The sequence below is a fragment of the Heterodontus francisci genome, chromosome 9, assembly GCF_036365525.1.
Source record: "Heterodontus francisci isolate sHetFra1 chromosome 9, sHetFra1.hap1, whole genome shotgun sequence".
Taxonomy (NCBI): domain Eukaryota; kingdom Metazoa; phylum Chordata; class Chondrichthyes; order Heterodontiformes; family Heterodontidae; genus Heterodontus; species Heterodontus francisci.
In genome coordinates this window covers 77608557-77635392 of record NC_090379.1, presented here as the reverse complement: position 1 = coordinate 77635392, position 26836 = coordinate 77608557, and the positions used below count along the sequence as shown (strand labels likewise).

At 41.0% G+C, this 26836-nt stretch overlaps 1 protein-coding gene across 2 annotated transcripts in view; it reads right to left on the bottom strand.

Moving 5' to 3' along the window:
- Positions 1 to 26836, bottom strand: part of prkd1 (protein kinase D1) — a 388549-nt gene that overhangs the window by 241737 nt on the left and 119976 nt on the right. Inside the window, exon 1 of one of the 2 annotated variants that reach the window (XM_068038348.1) lies at positions 7368 to 7449. The exons of the other annotated variant lie outside the window; for it this stretch is intronic. The gene's annotated coding sequence lies outside the window, so the exon portion shown is untranslated. Of the gene's footprint in view, positions 1 to 7367; positions 7450 to 26836 lie in introns of those variants that run through there. 2 annotated transcript variants of the gene reach the window in all.

Genomic DNA, 26836 nt, shown 5'->3' with positions numbered 1-26836 from the left:
GGAATTAAGAGGGCTAAAAGGGGTCATGAAATATCTTTAGCAAACAGGGTTAAGGAAAATCCCAAAGCCTTTTATTCATATATAAGGAGCAAGAGGGTAACTAGAGAAAGGATTGGCCCACTCAAGGACAGAGGACGAAAGTTATGCGTGGACTCAGAGCAAATGGGTGAGATTCTAAATGAGTACTTTGCATCGGTATTCACCGAGGAGAGGGACATGACGGATGTTGAGGTTAGGGACAGATGTTTGATTACTCTAGGTCAAGTCGGCATAAGGAGGGAGGAAGTGTTGGGTATTCTAAAAGGCATTAAGGTGGACAAGTCCCCAGGTCTGGATGGGATCTATCCCAGGTTACTGTGGGAAGCGAGAGAGGAAATAGTTGGGGCCTTAACAGATATCTTTGCAACATCCTTAAACACGGGTGAGGTGCCGGAAGACTGGAGAATTGCTAATGTTGTCCCCTTGTTTAAGAAGAGTAGCAGGGATAATCCAGGTAATTATAGACCGGTGAGCCTGACGTCAGTGGTAGGGAAGCTGCTGGAGAAGATACTGAGGGATAGGATCTATTCCCATCTGGAAGAAAATGGGCTTATCAGTGATAGGCAACATGGTTTTGTGCAGGGAAGGTCATGTCTTACCAACTTAATAGAATTCTTTGAGGAAGTGACAAAGTTGATTGATGAGGGAAGGGCTGTAGATGTCGTATACATGGACTTCAGTAAGGCGTTTGATAAGGTTCCCCATGGTAGGCTGATGGAGAAAGTGAAGGCGCATGGGGTCCAAGGTGTACTAGCTAGATGGATAAAGAACTGGCTGGGCAACAGGAGACAGAGAGTAGCAGTGGAAGGGAGTTTCTCAAAATGGAGACGTGTGACCAGTGGTGTTCCACAGGGATCCGTGCTGGGACCACTGTTGTTTGTGATATACATAAATGATTTGGAGGAAAGTATAGGTGGTCTGATTAGCAAGTTTGCAGACGACACTAAGATTGGTGGAGTAGCAGATAGTGAAGGGGACTGTCAGAGAATACAGCAGAATATAGATAGACTGGAGAGTTGGGCAGAGAAATGGCAGATGGAGTTCAATCAGGGCAAATGCGAGGTGATGCATTTTGGAAGATCCAATTCAAGAGTGAACTATACAGTAAATGGAAAAGTCCTGGGGAAAATTGATGTACAGAGAGATTTGGGTGTTCAGGTCCATTGTTCCCTGAAGGTGGCAACGCAGGTCAATAGAGTGGTCAAGAAGGTATACGGCATGCTTTCCTTCATCGGACGGGGTATTGAGTACAAGAGTTGGCAGGTCATGTTACAGTTGTATAGGACTTTGGTTCGGCCACATTTGGAATACTGCGTGCAGTTCTGGTCGCCACATTACCAAAAGGATGTGGATGCTTTGGAGAGGGTGCAGAGGAGGTTCACCAGGATGTTGCCTGGTATGGAGGGCGCTAGCTATGAAGAGAGGTTGAGTAGATTAGGATTATTTTCATTAGAAAGACGGAGGTTGAGGGGGGACCTGATTGAGGTGTACAAAATCATGAGAGGTATAGACAGGGTGGATAGCAAGAAGCTTTTTCCCAGAGTGGGGGATTCAATTACAAGGGGACACGAGTTCAAAGTGAAAGGGGAAAAGTTTAGGGGGGATATGCGTGGAAAGTTCTTTACGCAGAGGGTGGTGGGTGCATGGAACGCATTGCCAGCGGAGGTGGTAGACGCGGGCACGATAGCGTCTTTTAAGATGTATCTAGACAGATACATGAATGGGCCGGAAGTAAAGAGATACAGACCCTTAGAAAATAGGCGACAGGTTTAGATAGAGGATTTGGATCGGCGTAGGCTTGGAGGGCCAAAGGGCCTGTTTCCTGTGCTGTAATTTTCTTTGTTCTTTGTTCGACTCTTTGTTTCCTATCACTCAGCCAATTTCATATCCATGTTGCTACCGTCCCTTTTATTCCATGAGCTTCAAGTTTGCTCACAAGTCTGTTGTGTGGCACTGTATCAAATAGCTTTTGAAAGTCCATGTACACCACATCAACAGCATTGCCCTCATCACTACTACTATCATCTACTTCTTGTAAACCTGAAAAACATAATGGGCGGAATCTTGCCGCCTTCATTCTTGCAAGTACTGTGGGGTGATTTTCGGGTTGGGAAACCTGACCCATGAGTAGTGGGCCTTCTGATTGACCTTTCTGGAAGGTGCCCAATTGGGAACCTGACTCTGGGATTGCCATTCAGTTAGGGATGGTAAGCTGGATGACGAGCCGGGATCGCGATTGACCGCAGTATTTAAAGGGCTATCAGCAGCCTCCACAATGGCTGCACAAAGGTTTGTCTGTGGTGACTTGGCAGAGCTACTTCAGAAAATGGAAGGGAGACAGGGAAGGTCTGTGGCCCCACTGAGTTATGAAAGTCTCCTGCAGGAACTGCCAGTAATTTCCTTACCAAGGCCACTACCATCATCAGCTTCAATGACCTGCTCCTGCCATCACAAGCCTCTGCCTATGGCTGACCTCAGGCTTGCCACTTGCTCCCTTTATAGGTCTGAATGCATGTCAGTTGCTGACCTCAATGATTTCCCACTATGCACTCGCCTCCTCAAAGCTGCTATGTTCCAGACGCAGCATGTGGCCCATCCACTGTTGACAAATAGCCACGATAGGCACAACATTTTTCTCAAATAACTCCTTAAATACTTTAATTGCCATCCTGCCATTGCCGTGCAGGTTGCCAACGGGACTCCCAACCCACCCATGGGAAAGATGGAAGGAGGCGGGAAGTCGTCAGGATACCAGCCGGAGATCTTTTTTTCTGATTCCCCCAGCCCCCACCATTTCCAAACCTGTCTCCAACGGCCTAGGAAAATTTCCCCCTTATTTTGCTTCTCCATTTCTCTTTTTATATAATAATACTTTTCTCACACACATTCACACCATTTCCCAAGGAGAGGCCACCCTACTCCTAGGTCACTGCCAGTCATCATCTTTGCTCCTTCCCCACTCCTTTATGAAGATGTCATCTCCCTGTGCCTAGCAGATCCTTTGGATAGGCCAAGTATTATTAGGAACTTACAGAGTGAGGAATTGTAGTTCTAATTTTGTGCCCCAACACAGCTGGCATTACAATTCAGCATCGTACTGTATGCAACTCTGAAATACATTCAACACCAAATAATTCCTGCAAGTAGTACCAAAACTCACATTGTTCTAATTCTAGTCACCTATGAGTGTGCTAGGAAAATAGTTGCTCCCTTTTCACCTTTATTATCTAAAGGGTGATTGTTTTTACAGATAAATTCAATTTTATATGTTTCACATAAAACCTTTCATTAATAAAGCAATGTTAACAGTTTTTCTTCCCTGAAACACTCTCAGGAATATACATTTCCAGCTCTGAATTCATTACAACATAATGTACGGAACAAAATAAATCACAGTGTTCATAGAACATACCTTCGCACACACAAATGTATCTACAACCTGTCTTTAGCAGATAGATTTTGCCGTGGTTCACAGGTAATTAATGGATGCTATTTAACACATTTGTAAATTTGTAGTTTTTGACACGAGGCTATGAATGTAGTCATTTGGGAGCTTGCAGAATGACTAATTACTTTTATCTACTGAGTCATTGTTGAATTCCGTTTTCTTTTATTTGCTTGCTCTTTTTCAAAAGCACTAAACAACTCTCACTTGACTACAGGCAGGAAATTTTGCTTTTACATGAGCCAGGGACTCAGTCACACAGACAGGATACAATAGTTATACAACTTGTGAGCTAAAAATGAAACTAAAAACTTCAGGGTTCTGGAGAAACAGAACTAGTTGGCACCAGATAAAACAAACACAAAGTCATTTTTTATTTGTTCAGGGAATGTGGCCATCACAGGCCAGGCCAGCATTTATTGCCCAAGCCTAACTGCCTTTGAGAAGGTGATGGTGAGCTGCCTTCTTGAACCGCTGCAGTCTTTGGGGTATAAGTACACCCACAGTGCTGTTAGGAAGTGAGTTCCAGGATTTTGACCCCGCCACAGTGAAGGAATGGTGATATAGTTCCAAGTCAGGATGGTGTGTGGCTTGGAGGGGAACTTGCAGCTGGTGGTGTTCCCATGCATCTGCTGCCCTTGTCCTTCTAGGTGGCAGAGGTTGCGGGTTTGGAAGGTGCTGTTGAAGGAGCCTTGCTGAGTTGTTGCAGTGCATCTTGGAGATGATACACACTGCTGTCATTGTGCGTCGGTGGTGAAGGGAGTGAATGTTGAAGGTGGTGGATGGGGTGCCAATCAAGCGGGCTGCTTTGTCCTGGATGGTGTTGAGCTGTGACTAGGGCTATTCAAGCTAAGATTTCAAGACGGATAGTTCAAGGAGGCTGCAGGCTGTTTGGCTGAGTGTTGTTTTTTTCCAGCCAAGTTGGTGAATCTGCAAAACTGATTCTGGGAGCTGGCCGTTGGCAAATGTGAGTTGCGGCAGCTGTTTTCGGTGACATAAAGAGTTACTTAAAGCAACAATGGTGGAGTTAAGCAATCAAGACTGTTCAGAGCAGAACTACGGAAGTTCCAGATGGGTGCGCAGTTTTGGTGGCGACAGTATAGGTGGAGAATGGGATTGCAGAGGAACTGCTGTCGAATGAATGGAAATCGGCGTTTGCATCTTGGAGGAAAGGCATTGGAAATTTACCTGAAGAAGTTCAGAGTTTTGAGGAACTTTGTAGCTGCTTGGTGCCGTCTTTGCTGAGAGGACTGCCCAGTAAATCCTTGAGATCTATCTTTGTTGCATCTGACAATCAACGTGTAAATATGTAGACTGTGACTTGACTGTTAATTCATGTTTAATTTACATTGATTTTGGTTTGATTGTTGAAGTAAAATTTATAGAAGTGAAATCTTGCCTGTATGGTTTTTCTATTGGGGCCGTGCAGTAAATTTGATTCTTTTGGTTTGCTGATCTCCATTGGGGTTATAACAAGAGTTTAATAGTTTTTTGCCAAGAAAACTTTGTACTGATTGTACTGTTAGTTTTAAGCTGGAGGTTAGAAGTTGTCGGTCAAAGGCACCCACCATTTTAAGATTTTTTCATATCTGTAACAATGTGTGACATCTGTAAGTGCAGATGTACCATTTTAACATTTCAGTGTATCTACTACAGTATTGTTCATGGTCAGTGGGACGATCCACTTTTTATAACAACCGTTCCATACTATGCAATGCACAGTATGCTATTCTGCTAATATGCAGCTATATCCATTTAAGGCAACAAAATCTTAACTGATGTTAAGTAAACACAAGCTCAGATCACTCAGTTTAATTGTCGCTTAGTCAGTGAACTTTTGAAATTCTGCAATGCTCTTCTAATTTCTGGCTCCAGTTCAGAAGAACTAGCATTTTTCTCTTGTTTTAAAGATTGTTTTGCATTTGTGCAGTATCTACAGTATGGCACTCACACTTCATGCTAAAAATGTGGTAACAAAACATTCTTTGACATATTGGCCCAGATTTTCCTGGGGAACTGTGCTATTATATTGGCACATCTACAGCGCAAGAGCCCTTCAACAGAAAAAAGAGGAAATTATGGGGTAAATGACATGCCATTAATTGTACCAATTCATAGTTTCCTGGCACTTGTGTGCCATTACCCTCACCAAAAACAGTTAGAAGGTAATTAGCATCGCTACGCCTGCATTAGAATCACGGTCAATCGCAATCTTCCGACATTTATGACAACTTTTGCACTGCTGCCACTTAGACTGAGTAATTTTTTGATTTGACCTATCAGCAGAGAAGTTAAAAAATCTTGAAACTAGGGAAGGGGCACTCCAGCTTAAATCAATCAGTAAACAAGATTGTCATGTAACAGTAAAACGTGCAAAATGCCATCCAAAATTAATTTCCTATATGTTTTTGGAAACAAGATCTAATAATCATGGAGTGAAGGCTTCACATTTACCAGGAGAAAGAAGTAACAAACGTGAAAATTGTAAATTTGAGCGTGAAATGGCGCCTGTGTATTTAATCTATTTTCTCAGCCAAAATCATTGCTGAGTCTGTAGTTACTTTCGATTTTGTCTTCGTTATTCTTGGAAAGGTGGTTATGTCCAGAACGAAAATATTTCAGTGTCAAAACAGTGTTCCTCCCTTTGCCGCACCCTTGACTTCCCATTATCAGTTGGATTTAAAGTGGAGCTAATAAGTAAAGTCTACAGTGTATTTGCTTGAAATTACTGAAGCCTGGTAACTGGTAATAATAAAGTAAAAATCTTTTGTTTTAGCCACGAGAAGGTTTTGTTTGTTTATTGCAGTCTTTTAAAGCCAGTCGTTTGTTCATCTGCTCTTCCTCATTTTTAACTACTTCAAGATTGAAATTGACAGGAAAGTGGCCAAAGCAGTGCTGACAGCCAGTAAATATTACTGTGGTTAGGTGACCATTGGTTGCATCATTTCTGATTCGTTGTCATGCTCACAGCAGTAAATTATAATTAGACGCCAGCAAAATAAAGGCCCAGATGTTGCTTGAGCAGGGCATCGTGCAGTGTGGCCCGTTAGTTACGCTTTCACCCTCAACCTTCAAGTCGAAAATATTTTGTCCTGGAAGTTGATGGAAGTGGGGGCTGACAATAGCACAGCAAGGGCAACAAGGCACCTGGAAACTTGGTGAACAATGTGACCAACAGTCTATTTCCTTAACCAATGAGATTTAAGTTTAGAGAAAGAAATAGGAATGATGGAGAAGGAAAGAGAGTGAATTAGAGTCAAATCAAGTAGAGAAAGAGAAATAAAGAGAGAAGAAAGGTTGGGTTGAGAGAGAGGAAGAAAAGACAGAATGAAAATGTAAGAAAAAAAATTAAAATTTTATTTTTTAAATCCCTAACAACCATTTAATTACTACCTACAGCAATGAAACTCTTCAGTTTAAATTGTTTCCTTTCTGGACCGGAGAGATTGGGCGGGCATTGCAGGAACATAAATGTCGTCATTAAAAAAGTACTTACGCTATGAATTTCCAGTCCTAACTTTTTAACTGAGCTTAACTGGCAATTATCGTCCGGTGCAGCAATTTCTGGAAATTCACAGGGAGGTTGAAAGTGAGCTTTCATGAGGCAAGTGGCAAAACAGTTCAAATCGCCCACAACTTGTGATGATTTTTAATTCACGGGGTGTCTCTTCTTCGCCACATGTTGCTGGATGATTTATACATTGATAACAGCATATGCCAATAAACTGACCATTATTTTGGCAGCAAAATCTAGGCCAAGGCATGAATTATCAATGGCAAGATCACTGCGCAATATGGTGGAATTCACAATGCCTCAGGAAAGTTTGGCCAACATCTGTCCATGGATATACATTGAAGGAACATATTTTATGACATTACTCACTTGTGCAGAGACAGAACCACTCAGTTGAATTACTTGTAAGCTCACTGATTCACCACTAACCACGCATTATCATTCATGTATCTCATCACCACCACCACTGGGAAATGGTTTATACAGCTAAACTCAATGTGCCTTAACACTGGCATCTTTCAAATTCCACAACTGGAGTCGAGCAAGCCTGTTGGCTCTGCTTACACAGAAGTGAGTGATGCCAGAATCCAGAGATGACATCTTACAAGTGCTATCATTAGGGTACACTGAGCTTTTAAAACATGTTGTAGCAGTCACTGGTCGCTTTCGCTGTATGAACCCTGTTGCACTGGTCCTGATCAATGATAATTGCTAACTGGTGATGAGTCAGGCAGCTAAAAGGCATTTATATCAGTTGAGTTGTTTTGATTATGTTGTGATCCATGACGCAAAGGTTCGCTGGTATATGAATATAAAAGAACACAGATGATACAGCTTTCCTAAGTATTCCAGTGAATGTTGTTTGCAGTATAATAAAGTATTTCTATGGATTTGCTGCAAAAAAAGAAACTTTGGTTAATGACATCTAAGGTATATTTAGTTAGCCTGGCAGGTTGATATAGGACCTGGTGCCAGTATAGCCTGATAGCATGAAGCTAAGATGTCAGAAAAAAATCTAAACTTGAATCTTTTTTTTAAAGATTTTCTATTGATTTTTGGTATGTCAAATAACAGAAGCAATGTAAATATATTAGTTTATAAAAACTGGAACACATAATATCAATGCACAATGTGTCCCACATATTTACAATCCAACGATTTGCAAAACCAGAATATCATAATCTAAAAATAGTTACGAGAAATCTATGCAAAATATATTTGCCTTGATGTCTTATGTACCGACATAAGAAAGCCAAATTTGGATTAGGACTCTGTAATGGGAGTAAACAGCAATGGTTCATTGAAACTTTAGATTCAGAGCAGGTATATATTACACTAGATTGTATGACATAGTGACACGCTGCTAGATTTCAAGTTATTATTTCACTGCTTATGTAGTAGAGAATAACTGGTCCATATTTGATTGCATGCTTTCCAGTGCATGTTTGAACCAGTTGCAGAATGGTTGGGCATGATAACCATAAGTAACTGTTATGAGTTGGTGTTTATTGTAGATACTTTCTCAGATTCAATGGTATCAGTTTCTCCCTTAAGCAGTCTGAATGTCTTACTTTTATGGGAGTTGACTGACATATCTACTTATATGATATAATAACCCAGGGATGTAACAGTAGCTTTCTCTGTGAACTGGATTGGATATTTTTCTTCAATTTCTCAAAAGGCAGAGCAAGTTAACACTATACGAGGCAGAATTTGCTCTGAATCGTTTGCTACCTTATTCCACAGTAAGGTGAAATGTACAAAACAATAGGTATGACTGGAGTCATTTAGTTCAATAAATACAGTTTGGTTTCACATCATAATATAAAAATGTAATGAATTCACAATACTATGCCACTTCGACAGGTCATCGAACCTAATATAAACAGCATAACCTTTCTGCATTCTGCCCTGCAGTATCAGCTTTTAGTCAATACTGATTATCACCCACGTCCCCCCATTCCCCAAGAGCAAAGCGCACTCGCTTAAAAATGACCCATGCTGAGTTCAGAATGACAGGGTCATCACAGCAGCAATGAGTGTGACAATCATTAGAATGGCAAATTATCTTTCACTGCCTGATGAATGTATGGTTCAATCTGTCTGAAACCTAATAGGTACAAGCCGTGCTCTCCTGTTAATTTAACCCCTTTAAAATCAAGCCATATTTTAAAAGCACATTTTAAAATCTCACATCTAGATCTATTCCATGGAAAATGGCCAAAAATATTCAAATCTGACAGTAACCAACTAGCAAAAATACTTATAACTCATGGATGACCACAGGGAAATCAAGTGGAATTACACATAACATTTCAGGTAATCCTGAAGCCTTAACTTTTAACATATTGGCCTGTGACCCTTTCCGTGCTTTAGAGTTTGGAGCTGAAATTAGACATACACTCTACTCTCGCTTCTGTACAATACAAAGAAAAATATAAAAGAAGGCAGCTAAATTCTATAGCTCCCAAAAATGGGCATGGGGATCGCGATGCGAGATTAACCTGCACCCATTGCTTCTCATACAAGCAGCACACCAACTTCTTGCTGTCTGTGAAATAGCATGATTTCAGTGTGCAGTCGCTGCTTGCTACACTGTTGAGTGGCTGCAAGCCTCAGCAGGGGGCCCAGAATTGAGACAGGTCAGCACCAGTTAAAACCAGCCTGCACCTCTTAAAGAAATAGATTGCGGCTGGAGCAGCTGCTGGAAGTTGTCATGGACCTCAGTCTGAGTGGAAACGTGGAAAAAAGACATAATAATGGCTCAATATGGTGCAAAGCAGCCTCCACGATTTTACAACTCTGCACTGGAGGCCTTGGTCAAGGAGGTTTAGAGGAGGAGCGATGTGCTCTATCCATATGGGGCCAGGAGGTCATCCAAACAAACTCTCAGAAGGCAGTGGGGCCAGATAGCCATGGCAGTCAATGTCAAGACTCAAGCCATGAGGACTTGAATGCAGTGCCACAAAAAGTTCAATGATCTCACACGAGTGGTCAAGGTCAGTAAATGTAGCTTCAAATGCCATATCCCGCCAACTGCACCACTGGCCTCAGACACAGTTCAATGAACCACAACCCCATCACTTAGCTACCAAGAATTTTACCGTCGGGACTTTGAAATATATAGTTGTTCCTTCATCGTCATTGCATCAAAGACCTGGAACTCCCTGCCTAATAGCACCATGAGAGTACCTTCACCACATGGACTGCAGGTGTTCAAGAGGGTGGCTCGCCTCCACCTTTTGAGGCCAATTAGGGATAGGCAATAAATGCTGGCCTTGTCAGTAGCACTCATGTCCCATTAATGAGTAAAGCTAAAAGCACCTGACGTGACCTCAGATCATCCTAAAGCTCTTTACAGGTATGAGGGATTTTAGCTAAAAGGTTTGGTTAAAGGAGCTGGATTTGTACTCATTGGAGCAAAAAAGATTGAGGGGAGATTTGATAGAGGTGTACAAGATTATGACAAGTTTAGATAGAATAGACAAAGAAAAACTATTTCCATTTGCTGATGGTACAATCTCTTTACATCCAATGAAGTACTTCTTGGAAATGTAGTCACTGTTGTAATGTAGGGAAACAACACAGCCAATGTGCACTGAGCAGGATCCCACAAACAGCAATGAGATGAATGACCAGATTTTTTTTGTGATGTTAGTTGAGGGATAAATATTGGCCCAGGACACTGGGGAGAACTCCCCTGCTCTTCCTTGGAATAGTGGCTGCGGGATCTTGTATGTCCAACTGAGAGGGCAGATGGGGCCTCAGTTTAACATCTCACCTGAAAGACAGCAACTCCAGCAGTGTAGTGCTCCCACAGTAATTACATGGGAGTGTCAGTCTGAATTTTTTGCTCAAATCATAGAGTCATAGATTCATAAAGTCACAGAAGGAGGCCATTCGACCCATCAAGTCCATGCCGGCTCTCTAGAGAGAAATCCAATCAGTCCCATTCCCCAGCTTTATCCCTGTAGCCCTCTAAATTTATTTCCCTCAAGTGCACATCCAATTTCCTTATGAAATCATTCATTGTCTCCACTTCCACCATCCTCGTAGAAACGAGTTCCAGGTCATTACTGCTCGCTGCCTAAAAAAGTTCTTCCTCACATCCCCCTTGCATCTCTTGCCCAAAACTTTAAATCTGTATCCCCTGTATCTAGGGAAGATTGGAAGATTATGGCAAGCCCTACCGCTATCTTCACTCCCACTGCCTTGAGCAACCTGGGATCAGAGTCATGCAGACCAGGCGACTTATCCACTCTAAGAATAGCCAGCCTTTCCAGTACATCCTGCCTTTCAATTTTCACCTCATCCATTACCTCTACCATCTCCACTTCTATCAATATTTTGTCAGCAGTAGATTTGATTCAAAGCTGTATCAGCCCTAACCTCCAGTGATCTTTTTCCCACACCACCTTCCTTGTGGTCAGTGAGCGAGACTGGAGCTTATTAGCCATGTTGTGCGGTGCATCCAAAATTACATCACATTGAGCTTTTTCAGGCAGCATAGCAGCACTAGGACAGGCAAAAGCACATGGAGGAAAGGCACTAAGGAATGTGCGAGGGTGATTAGTTGAGTATTGTATGGAATATGGTATACTTTGATTTATAAATTTTATTTGCAATGTTTATTTTGGATTGGCTTTTATTTTTGCATTGTGGCCAAGTGGATGCTATAACAATCAGTGACAGAGGTCAGGTAAGGTGTGGGACTGCTGATGAATGGGGAATTAGTGTTGCGTATACTGGTATTGCAGTCGGATGATTTATTCACAAACAGCCCAGCCAAAATAATTTGACCTTGACCCTCCCCAACCCTCCCAATAACCATAGAATTAATTTCTTGCCCTCCCCCCACAAAATACTTACCTTGTGCACCTTATCTTCCCCACCACCCCCCCCCACAAAGTTCATAAACTGTGCATTGTAACCCTTCCGACCAACCTCCATACCAACAAGATGAGTTTGACGCCGCTCCCCCCACCCCTCCACACTAAAAAACTTACCTTATCCCCCCTCCCAGGGATCCGCAGGCACGGGAGTGCTGGCCACCGGCACCCATATCACTCCAGGACGGATGGCGGGAGCACAACGGTAATTAATTCATTTATTTAAATTACTTTACATATTTAAATTTGGTTTCCGTCACCGAGCGGAGGCATTTTCTGCCCCCCGCCCCCATGATCCCTGACATTGGGGGGGGTCTGTAAAATCCGCCCCTATGTTATCAGTGTTTTACTGTGTGGTGTGGTTTGTGACATCAGGGAGTGGATCCCTCTTAACAAGAAGTTGCCTCTAAGATGAAGCAAGCCCTTCAACACAGAGGCATGTCAGAGGCATGCCCATGGACCTTTTTAAACTTTTCGGAAGATGAACCCTTTTTAACATTTTTTAATCCTTCATTCATAGGAAAATAATTCTGGTAATCTTATAACCTCTCATTATGGCTGGATTTCTGCCACTTGTCCACCCATTCCACCGGCCTGTCTGTGTCCTCTTGAAGTTTGTCACTATCCTTCTCATAATTCAGAATACTTCCAAGTTTTGTGGCATCCGCAAATTTTGAAACTGTGCCCTATACACCCAAGTCTAAGTCATTAATATATATCAAGAAAACCAGGAGTCCTAACACTAACCCCTGGGGAACACTACTGTATACCATCCTCCAGTTCGGCAAAACAACTGTTCACCACGGTGCTCTGATATCCAACACTCAGCCAATTTTGTATTCATGCTGCTACTGTCCCTTTTATTCCATGGGCTTTAACTTTGCTAACAAGCCTGTTATGTGGCAATTCATTAAATGCCTTTTGGAAGTCCATGTACACCACATCAAATGCATTACCTTATCAGCCCTCTCTGTTACCTTATCAAAAAACTCAAGCAAGTTAGATAAACAGGATTTGCCCATAACAAATCCATTCTGGCTTTCCTTAATTACTCCACATTTGTCCAAGTGGTTGTTAATTTTTTTCATGAATTATCGCTTCTAAAAGCTTTCCCATCACTGAGGTTAAACTGACTGGCCGGTAGTTGCACATTTGTTCCCCTATATCTTTCCACTAGTTGGTGGCCTATAGAATACACCCAGCTATGTAGTGGTACCTCTATTGTTACTTAGCTCTAACCAAATAGATTCTGTCCTTGACCCCTCTCTCTGTAAAGTTCTCCTTAATCAATACTGCTACACCTCCTCCTTTCTTTCATTCCCTATCTTTCCTGAACACCTTGTATCCAGGAATATTTACTACCTGCCCTTTTTTTAGCCAGGTCCCCATTATCGCCATAATATAACATTTCCACGTGGCCACCTGTGCCTGCAGCTCATCAACCTTATTTACCATACTCTGCACATTCTCATGCACAGTAAATCTAACTTAGATCTTATTACATTCCCTTTTACTCTGATCCTACCCAATACCTTACTATTTCTTACTCTAGTGCCATCTGTCTTTTCCAAATCTCTGAGGACCTTGGTTTTCCTCTCTAATATTAATTCCTGGTTCCCACACCCCTGCCAAGTTAGTTTGAACCCTCCCCAAAAGCACTAGCAAATCACCCCGTAAGGACATTGGCCCCAGATCTGTTCAGGTGCAACACCTCTGGCCTGTACAGGTCCCATCTCCCCTGGAACCGGTCCCAATGGCCTCAGAACCTAAAGCCCTCCCTCCTGCACCATCTCTCCAGCCACGCTTTCATCTGCTCTTTCCTTCTATTTCTATACTCACCAGCACTAGTTATCCTCTTGCTCTTTATGTATGTAGAAAATATCTATGGGTTTGCCTTGATTTAATTTGCCAATATTTTTTCTGCCCTCTCTTTGCTTTCCTAATTTCATTTTTAATTTCATGCCTGCATTTTCTATAATTCTCTAGGCTTTCTGCAGTACTGAGCTCTCACTATCTGAAATAAGTTTCCCTTTGTTGCCATATCCTATTCTGTATGTTCTTTGACATCCAGGTGCTCTGGATTTGTCAGTCCCACCCTTTTTCTTTGAGGGAACATATTTGTTCTGTATCATCTCTATCTTCAGTTTTGAATACATCCCACTGATTTGGCATTGATTTACCTTCAAGTAGCTGTGTCCAGTCCACTTTTGCCAAATCACATGTCAATTTAGTAAAATTGGCCCTTCCCCAAATTAAAACTTTTACTCTTGGTCTATCTTTGCTGTTTTCTGTAACTACGCCAAATCTAACTGAATTATGATCACTACCACCAAAATGTTCTCGAACTGATACCCCAGTCCTTCCACCTGCTCAGCTTCATTTCCTAAAATTAAATCCAGAACTTCCCCTTCTCTTGTTGGACTTGCTACATACTGGCTAAAATACTTCTCCTCTCTATCCAGTCTGAAAACTCTGTAACCAGAAATGTTGAGCTGCCATTCCTGTCCTTCTTTAAACCATGTTTCAGTAATAGCAATGATATCATGTCTCTCAGCTCATCTGCCTTATTCACTAGACTCCTTGCATTGGAGTATATACCACTAATCACTGAACAACTCCTTTGTTTTCTATTTTCTAACCTTTGTTTTCTCTGCTTTCCATACTCACCTACAAATTTTCTGCCTTCCATTTCCAGCTTCACTCCTCTCCCTTCTGAATCTACAAGGTTATGAAGTTACCATCCCCCTGCAAGTTAGTTTAAACCCTCCCCAACAACACCAACAAACCACCCACAAGGACATTGGTCCCGACTTTGTTCAGGTGCGACCCGTCCGGCCTGTAGAGGTTCCATCTCCCCTAGAACTGGTCCAAATATCCAGGAATCTAATGACTTTCAGGCTGCACCATCTCTCCAGCCACGCATTCATCTGCACTATCCACCTATTTCTGTCCTCATGGGGAATAATCTTTTGAGGTCCTACTTTTCAATTTTTTTCCCTAGATCCTCATAATCTGCCTTCAGGACCTCATCCCTCTTTCTACCTATGTCATTGGTACTGATATGGACCAAGACCTCTGGCTGTTCGCCCTCCCCCACAGATGCTCTGCAGCTGGTCAATGGCAACCTTGATCCTGATACCACGGAGGCAACATACCATCCTGGAGTCACGTCTGCAGCCACAGAAATGCCTGTCTGTTCCCCTAACTACTGAATCCCCTATCACTATAGCTTTTCTGATCTTCCTCCTTCCCCTGCCATATAGCTGAGCCACTGATGGTGCCATGGACTTGGATCTGTCTGGACTCCCCAGAGGAACCATCGCCCTCCGCGGTATTCAGAACTGAATACTGGTTAGAGAACAAGATGCACTCAGGGGATTCCTGCACTAACTGCCTGGTCTTCCTTGTCTGTCTGACAGTCACCCATTCCTTCTCTGCCCACACAGTCTTAAGCTACAGGGTGACCATCTCTTGAAACATGTTATCTGCATATCGCTCACCCTCGCGGATGCACTGTAGTGACGCCAGCTGCTGCTCAAGCTCCAAAACCTGAAGCTCGCGCTCCTCCAGGTGACGACATTTCCTGCACATGTGGTTGTCCAGGACATGAGAATCACTTGGTGTTCCCATATGGAACAAGATGTACATTCGACAGGACTGAGCTGCCCTGCTGTGCCGCTCTTAATTAAATCAGCAGCTAAAATTACCAGAAATAAACTTAAGACTCAATTACTTGATCTAGTTTAAGTTATAAGTAGGTTAAATTAAGTTTTTACCTGTAGCTTACCCCACCCCCCACCCACCCCATCTTCTGATGTGACATCCTCCTCCTCTTTGTTTACTGTAAGCTCACTTTCTCAAACTTCCTTGGTGTTTGTTTTCAGTACTATACCTCCACTCTTTTGAAATCTTAGGCCTCTCCTATGGTGCTCTGTGGTCTGTGACATCACTTCTTGTTTTTTTTTGGCTCACGTGCTCTCTCTCTCTCTTCCCCACCTTCCCCTGCAACCCCCTCCCCCCCCCCACCCCACTTCTGTATCTTCCCCGCTATTGGTCACTGGTCCTTTTCTCGTAGCAACAACCAGAAGAAGTAAATCAGCAGCTAACCGATAAGTAATTGATGATCCTTTTAAATAGTAGGGGATTCTTCCTGCTTCTGAACCTGTGTTCAGCCAAGCGTGATTAAGAGACGACATTAGTTGGAGCATTGAGCTCCAATATGGCAGCGCTGGCGTCAAATCACGGTTACACCCCAACTGACGTCATGATCATCCAACTATGCACACTTCTGGCAGATGCACACTGCATGTGCATCAACAGCCTCATCAATATGGCATCCAGCACGAATTTCACCAAAAAATGGCTGCTACAGATCCGAATTTGGCACCCAAAGTATTTTAAAAAGAACCAAGAGGTAGTCTACGCTGCTCGTGTTCCAGATGTGAGCAAAAACTTTAATTTTGAGTTTATTTTGATGAGGCTTAAGTTGAGCTGACCTGTCCTTTTAAACAATGGCAGCTTTGTGCCATCCCATAATAATTACTTTTCTAACAGTAAGTCCTGAGCAAAGGATTGCTAGCTGTAGCTGCAGCCTAAGCTACAAAGGCATTTCCTGCCTTGTAACATACCTGATCTACTAAAGCAGGGCGGGGCATTGGATTCATTAGCCAGAGGAAAGAGGTGTAGTGGTTGTCTTGCAACTGACTTGTGGTCAGTATACAACTGTGCACTCTGAGTATCCAGCTTGCAATTCCAAACCCTTGTTGAATTAAGTATTCATCAGTTTTCCTGGGAGTTTAGCATAAGTTTGTGTGTCAGTGGCTTTGCCACAAGGTGATGTTATGCGTCAAGTGCATTTGCATGATCCACTGCTGCTGGCTAGTTTATTGCAAAGAGGGAGCTGAGTGCTTAAGTCTCTTCTGCCAGTACACAACCTCTGCATTACCAAGACCTCATGTAGTGCCTTCTCATGGCGAAAAATGGCAACTAGACACCCTACAGCCCTAAGCTGAACTGCAAGGGATTTTAGAGAACCTTGGCCCCCAGAGATGCAATATATAGGCCTACTGGCATGTGGACAAGCCCTGGCATCCATCAACCAGGTCCCAACTGTGGGTCAAATAGTACCCATTGCCTTGTGGTTCCAGCTCAGGAGAGTTAAGGCACTGGGATGGAGTCATATAGGTGGATGGTGATCCCTGTAAGCAAGCACCTTCTGACAACACCTGCAACCAAATAGGCTCCAGACATGGGGACTTCAGCCCTTCCTTTGGATTCAGCCTATAAGGTGGAGAGGGAGATGCAGTTGCTGGGCAAGTCTGTGTCTCCAAATCCTGCCCACACTATACAGCCAAAAAAAAAAGACAATTAGCATAGGTTTGCATCAGTGTTGCATTGCACTCAATAATTAGAATAATCTTTGGCTTCCCTGAAAGCCAAATTCAATGCTTGAACCTGAAGAAAAATTAGATTTCTACCAAATCTGACAATGCCAGACAAAGACTCTTCACTCAGATCTCATTTCCTTGCATCAAATACATCATATGTTAACTGACCAATCAATAAAAAACAAATTTCAATTCAGTATTTTGTTAATACAACAATTTATCAAATTATCAACTCCCATTGAACAGGATCAGAATTACTTTGTATGCATTACTATAAGTGACAGTGATGGAGATTTGTGGGAGTGATTGCAATTGAAGACTTAAGGTAACATCAAAAACTACAAGACCAAAGCTAGAATGGCTATTAGGTTAGCTGAATCTCAAGATTAGATTAAAGCCCTCAAAGCATTCCTTGGTATCTGTTATTTTTCTAATAAACATGCAGTTTTAATTTAATATGGAGATTTATTCAGTTCAGGTGTGTAGGTGTGCTCCATGTCACTGATGCATGATGATTCCCACACTGTTGTAACTGCTGCAAAAATGTTACTGAAGAATCACCGAAAAACAATTTGAAGTTGATTATTGCTAAATTCTATGTTTGGTATCGGTTATAAATTGAATTTAGTGCCTGCCATCAGAATTTTCAAATAAACAATAACTTGCATTTCTTTAATTCTTTTAACTAGGTCCAAAGTAATCAGTATTGGTGCTGAGTCTCACTAGGTAATTTTAGGAAGGCTGGTTTGGTTTGGTTAAAGAGGTAGATTTTTAGAGAAGATCTTAAAGGAAATTAGGTAAATGGAGAGGTGGAGAATTCCAGAGTATGGGACCTAGATGGCTGAATGGTGGGATAAGGGGATTTTGGGATACAGAAGACGTCAGAATTGGAAGAACGCAGAGTTCTCAGAGGCTTGTAGGGATAGAGAAGGTTACAGAGAAAGGGTGAGGTGATGTCATGAAGGGATTTGAATTTGTAGATGGGCATTTTAAATTTGAGGCACTGGAAGATTGGAAATCAAAGTAGGTCAGTGAACACAAGGGTGATGGGTGAGTGGGATTGATGCAGAATAACATGCAGGCATCAGAGGTTTGGATGAGCTCAAGTTTATGAAGAGTGGAAATTGGGAGGCCAGCCAGGAGAGTGTTAAAATAGTTGAATTTCGAGGTTATAAAAATATGGGGAAAACAAAATCCGCCTAAAATTTCAAATTGCCTTGAAATAGTACATCATTAAGTCATTTTATAAGAAAAGTATGAGATTATAGTTCACAACCCGACTGCATTCATGACAAATTCAGTACCATATGAACAAAGCAACATTAAACCAACTCATTCACATGCAAAGTTTAGAAGAGAAGTTTGAAACAGTGAAGGCGATTGTATGGAGCTGACGACAAGACATTACACCAGTGGGTTGCACATTATGCAGCTTTTCTCTATCTAGTGTTTTCACCAAAGACTTCACATTTCTGTAATTTAACTTGCCCTTATGCAGCCTCCATGTGGAAAATCTGAATTATCCATTACATCAGCATTTCATTTCAAGCCTTAACTCACAGTATGCCTTTGTCCACTACTGGAAAATAGTAAAGAAAAAGTGCACATGCTTACTACTATTCCTGACTGAATAAAGTTCAGGCTGACCACTTCAAAGGATTTTGACACAGGTCGATTTTCCATTAGGGTGTTCAATTTTACCAGATTCTTCCCTATGAACTGCAATGTTTAATGAAAATACTAATGTTGCCCTGTTGTATCACAATTGCCAGAAAATTAAATGCTTTGTTTAGTCACAGGACCAAAGTTGAGGTTTCACTGGCATTTGAACCATATTGTATTCAACAAGATTTCTTCCAATTATTATCCTGTCTACAACATGGAGCACTTTATGGTATCTATGTAGTACATCTCAGAAGCAAGAAAAAAGAGCAAGGCAAATATGCAGAGTGACACTAATGGCAGCCTTGGAAACATCTATGGCCTACCCACACAATCCCTCCCTGATGAAAGCAGTATAGTGACAGTGACAAGTAATGTGGGCAATGAAAGGCAAAAAGCAGAGGGGGAATTTCTTGTTTATTTATTTAAAGGCAGGGAGATATACACTGATGAGACCAACTCAAATTGATTCCTTGATTATAACTTACAGTGCACACAAATTTACACTGAATCAGAAAGCTGTTAGGCTATATTTTTAAAATCTTTTTGTAAAACATCTTTGTAGATGGCTAAGTTCAAACAAAAGTACTTTGCATATTTCAGCTCTCTCAAGAGCACTTATTTTTCAGATATTCTGTAATAGCAAGCCTGCTGCAATAATGAATTTTTAAACTCTGCCAAGACAGACTGGGAGTGACCAGACTCCACCTTATCATTCCCTCTTTAAATTACAGAAGTTGGTTTGCATTTGTAAAATTTGCCATTGAAAATATGCATTTTACAAAGTTTTACAAACTACGTCAATGTATCTTAAAACGACATCACATTTTTGTGCTTCCATCTGTATCAATGCAGTGAGGTAACAAATAAAAGCAAAATACTGCGGATACTGGAAATCTGAAATGTGAGGTAACAAACTGCTTAAAGACTGGAAGAAACATTTGGACAATGATCAGATGCCATTAGTGTATTTTTTAATTGCTCAATTTTACACCACAGGTTATTCCTCAATACATTATGTTTACTCACTTTAAGTTGAAAGCAGTTGCCATGTAATGCTATCCATGCAATGTTTAACAATTATGCTGTTCAGTTGCCACATTTTGACCCACACTTTGACACAGTTTAACATTACTACAGCATAATGAGGGTGAAGGTCTTATTTTTGTAGAGATAATGATGCTGATAATTGCAGAAAAAAAAACAATTTTAAAAAGTTTAGTATTAGGAATAAAATATTTTATAAGAAATTGTAGTAGCAGAATGAATAGTTTACTATCATTTTATATGGATGTGACAACTTGCCATTGATTGCCAAAGGTAGATTACATCGCTGAAGTGCAGTATTCATCACATACTATAGGTAGGCAAACTTAGGTAGTGCAATATAGAGCGCAGAAAAGGAAAGAGGAATCTAGGAATGCCTATCTCTATGGATTTTTGCCCCCCCATACTCTGTGATTTCTTGTTCCTGTAGCACCTCTGTGGACTCCACCTTCAGTAAATTTCTTTCAAAAGAATGCAAGTAGAATAAGATTACATAATGAAACTCAAAACAAAACTATCCCTGTTCCATTAGTTGTGGCTACAAGTATCTGTTCAGCAAATTAAGTATGTTGAAAACAAATTTTAACTAAAAACTCTTCCTCACACCCACTTCCAATAAGGATTCTATTCTTTTCTCCTAGTTTCTCCATCTGCAGCGTATCTGTTTTGACGCACCACCTTCTACACTTGCGCTTCTGATATTCTTCCTTTTTCCTCAACCAAGAATTCCCCTCCACTGTGCTCGTCAGGGCCCTCAACTGTGTCTGTCCCACTTCCCACACTTCTGCTCTTATCCCTTCCCCTTGCTGCCAGAACCACGATAGGGTTCCCCTTGTCTTCACCTTCCATCCCACCAGCCTCCACATTCAACAGATCCTCCTCAGCCAATTCTGCCTCCTCCGGCATGATGTCATCACCAAATGCATCTTCCCCTCCCCATCCCTCCCCTCCCTTTTCAGTATTATAAAGGGAACGTTCCCTCCACAACACCCTGGTCCACATTTGAATCAGCCCAAACAAACCCTTCCCTTCTGTTGGTATCTACCCATGCAAGCGCAGGGGATGTAACACCTGCCCTTTTACCTCCACTTTTCCCAATGTCCAGGGTCCCAGAAACTCCTTCCAGGTGAAACACAGATTTACTTGTACTTCTTTCAATTTAGTATACTCTATTCGCTGCTCACAATGTGGTCTCCTCTTCACTGAGGAGACCAAACGCAAAGTGGATGATCGCTCTGCTGAACACCTTCATTCAATCTGAAGTGTGATGCTGAGTTTCCCATGACTTGCCATTTTAATTCTCCATCGCACTCTGATCTTGACCTCCTGCACGGTTCTAAGGAAGCTCAATGGAAGCTCAAGCAACAGTACCTCATCTTTCAGTTAGGCATTTTGAGGCCTTTCAGGTTCAACATTGTGTTCAACAATTTCAGATCATATCTACAGCTCTTGTTTTCTTGGACAACAGTTGCTGACAATGATTCTGTTGTTGCCATTTACACTTCCTCTGGACCCATCTTTTGTTTCTTTACTTGTCCCATTACCCCACTCACTTTTGCAATGCACTATCCTTCCTGCTGTCATTTAATCTCTGCTGCCTTTCACCCTATCACAGACCTTCTCCTTCATTCTTTCCTCCTCTCTCCCCGCTTTACTTGCCTAAAAGCTGTTGCCGTTCTAACATCTTCCAGTTCTGACAAAAAGTCATCGACCCAAAATGTTCACTCTGTTTCTCTCCCCACAGCTGCTGCCTGGTCTGCTGAGTATTTCCAGCATTTTCTGTTTTTATTTTAGAGTTCGAGCATCTGTAGTATTTTGATTTGGTTAGAGGATTTCCAACCAGGCTTATTCTTTCTTCATTCTGCTTCAGTTTCTAAGTATGGTTGCTCAATGCTGTCTTTAATCTCTGGATCTTGAGCCCATACATGCAAACATGGACGTCCTCAATCCTAATCTTGCTTTACAAACTTTCTATCACTCCAATGTAAATACAAAGAATTGTGGATTATTTTTGAATACTTCATGGCTTTGACCATGAATTGAGTTGCTCTGTCAGCATCTCAATTTGGCTTTCTGTTATTTTCTTAACTTCTGTAAAAGCAGAAAACATTCCCAAACACTAACAACAAATGTTAACAAACTTCTCACAGGTATTTGACAGTGCTGCTTCGATTTAGTTGATAAGAACTATGTAGCAGTCACCCGGGGTGATTACCCACGGGTTAACATGTTATATTGGTTTATGCTACTTGGCTCACTTTAACAGCCTGGCTGAGATCACAAACTTAGCACAAGTGCAAATCAGCACATTGGAACACTAACCAAATAAAACAGAAATCTTGGAAATAACCAGTAATCAATTAGCATCTGATAGAAAACTTTTAAAAGTTAAGCTTCAGGTGCGACCCTGTCTACAATTTCTTTAAGCCACGGGAGCTTCTTCTACTTGATTCCCGCCTTGCAGATTCACAGAGGTTTATGGCACATAAATGCCTGATCTATGGGAAGTACTGGTCGTGACCATCAGCTACAAGAAATATCTTGGTGCATTTGATGAAAATCCTGAAGCCAGGAGTTTAGAATAAGTTGGAATTGTTCATTTACAAAATTGTTTGAACTGAAACTGACCATTCTAAATAATTCTTAAAATCAACTATTTTCTTCCATTTAATCAGGAAAGAACGGAACAGACCACACTGAAGGAAAGGGGTGGGACATAAAGGAAGAACAATGAGTAATTGTGGTGCAGGAAGGAATAGATATCCCTAGTGATCTCGCCACTGGATCGTCCGACTTACAAATAGTAAGTGGAGAACTAATTAAAATGCAGTCATTTTAACTCTTCAAAAGATTATGCTCAATTTCTTTTTCTGATATCTAGAATATCTCAATATAACATTCACCACTCAGTTCTTACTATTTGTAAAATTATGGACAATGACTGCGTGAATGCTTAATGTGTTCATCTGAAATTCCTCTCTGTATTTTAGTAGAATTATTACACATTTATTAATTAATCCCATTAATTAAGATACTGGTATTCCGTAGATTAAGATAATACATTTGAACATTTTTATTGCTTTGATTTTTGCTACTTCTGTGGTCTCCTGTATCTAATATGCATAATAGCTTATTGTGCAAGAGAAAACGCTTGTCATGGAAATAAGTTAAATTCCTCTGGATTTTTATCAAAGTTGATAGTGAATCAGTCGATTATAACCATCTTTGCATGTAGCCATGCATTTCTAATTGCTCTTTCTTTAAACATTAGTGTGTCACAACAAATTTTTATAAACTCCTTACTAGATTTTCACAAGACTTAGGTTTCTTTGACATACATCAATGCACAGTTACAAAAGGTAGTTGAATACTTTAATAAAGTGTTTACCGACTTTTACTAAAGCTCAGTGACTTCTTTTTGCATGTAAGCCTTGGCTCAGTGGTTGCACTCTCACCTCTGAATCAGAAAGTCATGTGTTCAAGTCGCACTTTAGAGACCTGAGCACATAATCTAGGCCGACTCAGTAGTGCGGTACATTATAGCCCTGTGAATACACTTCCAAAGTACTTCATTAGCTGTACATCCCAAAGTATGGGATGTCCTGAGGTTGTGATATGTACCACATATATAAATACAAGTTCTCTTCATTAGACTGAATTGTATAACTCAAAGACATTTTTCATATTTTGAAATCTGAACAGTTCCTCAGAGCAAATTTTGATTTGCATTCAAAGCTGGACTTACCACCATTGCTCTGGTTAGTTTAGTTTAGTTTAGTTTAGAGATACAGCACTGAAACAGGCCCTTCGGCCCACCGAGTCTGTGCCGACCATCAACCACCCATTTCTACTAATCCTACACTAATCCCATATTCCTACCACATGTTATGAGTTAATTTAACTGGTAAAGACATTGGCAGAACAAGCTCAGTTCCTTCCTCGTGTTATTTCGATGGTAATACAGGAACATTCTTAATGACATTCAGGTGCAATGCTAAATGTTGAATTGGATGATACAATCTTGTGTTGTACAAAGACTGTATAAACTATGTAAATTCCTCATCCCTGACTATGCTCCATTACTGGTTCCGGTTAAATGTTATATACATTTCCTAAATATAAGGCGAGCCTAAAAAGTTAGTTTGTTTTCCCTTTGAACAATGTAGCTAAAAGGCCTTTGGATGGCATTTAGGTGTTTGCTGTATTTGAATCCTGTTAAAATAGTTATTTCCTAAGCTGGATAAATATTTTTGAATTCAAGAGTAAAACTGGACTCTAGTTGTTCATCAAGGGGTTATACTCTAAATTTGGGTGCATTATATTACAAAATTATGCAGGTTATCACCAGACAGCTTCACTACCTCATGGTTTGAACTATTTCCTGAGTGCATAGATATACTGTTCTTGGATCTAAGATCCGTAAGTTATTGCTAGAAAGTACACCAGACTGCCATTTGAATGCACATTCCTAATTATCCCCTACCCTCCCCCTTTTTTTTTTTGCTTATTACCTAATGTGGCAAGGTGATTTTAGGAATTAAAATTCCTGATAATTGTGTGTATTTCTGCATTCATAGAATGATACGGTACAGAAGGAGGACATTTGGCCCATCGTGCCTTTGTCGGCTCTTTGAAAGAGCTATCTAATTAAACCCTTACTCCTGCTCTTTCCCTATAGCCCTGCCAAATTTTCCTTTTCAAGTATATATCCAATTCCCTTTTGAAAGTTACTATTGAAGCTGCATCCACCACCCTTCCAGGCAGTGCATTCCAGACCAGAAGAACTCGCAATGTAAAAACCTTTCTCCTCATTGCCTGCCACGTTGTACTGGCCTTCTGTTCAATGAACTTAATTGTTTCCTATCACTGGACATTTTTTGATGGCAAATTGACCACCTTTCCCTGAGAATTATTAAAGTTGGTCATTTTTAAAAGATTTATGTTTTCTACTATTACGGTACCACTTAAATTTTTTTAAACCTCATTACTAATATTTTAGTGGCATTTTATTATAAGTGTACTCCATTCTTCTTGTGGAATCTTAGCTATAAGTGTCACAGAAAAATACATATTACAATCTATTAAGGAGCCAAGTTCATAGTCTGAGAAGATTCAAAGATTGGTATCAATGCATGCACGTTCAAGCCATTTAAGTTTTCATTAAATTCTGATCAGTTTTTGAAATGCTGGAAGGGTATCAGAAATGTTGCATTTTTGTTAATGTTATTGCTTTACTAATTTCATGACTACCTTCTACTTTTCCAAAGAATTTTGACCAAATGTATTAAAATTTCTATTGGTAGCAGTCGGCAATGAAGAAAGTGTGTGTGTACTATGTAATGCAACTCAAGATATCCATCCATTATTCCACATATGCTTCAAATAACTTAAAATCAGTGTTCTTTGTAACTGACATGAATTTTCAACTGACAACATCCAGAGTGAGAAGCTGATGTTTACTTAGAACTGTAGATAGCAGCAGGACCTCAAAGGTAGTAATCTCTGGATTACTCCTGGTGCCAAAAATAGAAGGAAAGTGCAGATGAATGCTTGGCTGGAGAGAGGGTGAGGAGGGAGGTCTTTAGACTCCAGGGGCATTAGGACATCTACAAGCCGGACAGGTTGCAGCTCAACAGGGCCGGCACCTATATTGTTGCAGGGTGGTTTTCCAGTGTTGTTGGGAAGAGTTTCAACTAGCTTGGCAGGATGATAGGAACCAGAAAGGTTTAGAATTCAGAGGGAGAGAAGCAAAGCGGAAAATGAAAGGCAAAAAAACAATAAGTGTGGAAGGCAGAGAAAATAAAGTCTAGAAGATAGACAACAAAGGAGTTTGGCAGTGCTTAATGGTATATAATTCAATGCAGCAGTCTAGTGAACAGGGCAGTTGATATTAAATGCCCAAGTTATCTTAGGTTAGGCAGTTAAAAACATAATTGTGAGATTATGATACGAGCACTAACCTCAAAATTGTTCAGGAAATGGATTAGACTTGGGGAAATACTGGGAAAAGGTAAGGTTACTTATCTTGCAGGATCTTCATTCTTTGAATGATGAACACTCCTCACAAACTAGGATGATAAGTCAGTCTGGTTCACATTCACGTTTGACACACTCAAAAACCTATGTCATGGTCATGCTGGACAGAGTGACACACCATCTCCAGTTTCTACATGGTATAAATCACCCTCAAAATCAGGCCAAAAAAAAGCAAGTCTGAGGTAGCAGGGTGACATAATAGATTAGGCAGATGCCTTCCACCTCTGGAATCTGGATTTCAAATCTAGCTCGGACTAATGAGATGGAAGTTTTCTCTAGCTGCTAACTGCTGACTTTAAGGGTCCTTTAAATATTCAGTTTGTGTAGTCCCAATCCTAATCTGAGTATTTGTAGACCAATGCCATAACACTACTTAAATTTGGCACAATTTGCAATCTCACCATGAAAGTATAGGATGGCTTGGAGAATGTCATGGTGGAGTAGCAGGGGGTGTCCTTCTAAGGCTGGCACATAGTTTTGAAATCAGAGGCAGTTTTAGAGTCATAGTGTCATTATTTCACAGGAGGAGACTATCTGGCCCATCAAGTCTGTGCCAGCTCCCTGTAGAACAATCCAATCAGTCCCATTCCCTTGCTCTATTACCAGAGCCCTGCAAGTTTATTTCCCTTGACCACCTATCCAATATCCTTTTGAAATCAATTGTCTCCATTTCCACCATCCTCATAGGCAGTGAGTTCCAGGTTATTAGGACTTGCTGTGTAAAAAGTTCTTCTTCACATTGTTACAACTGAGGTGGGAGGACTGCACTGTTTTTCTAGTTTTACATCTCACACTATAAATTAATTTTTTTTCCCAG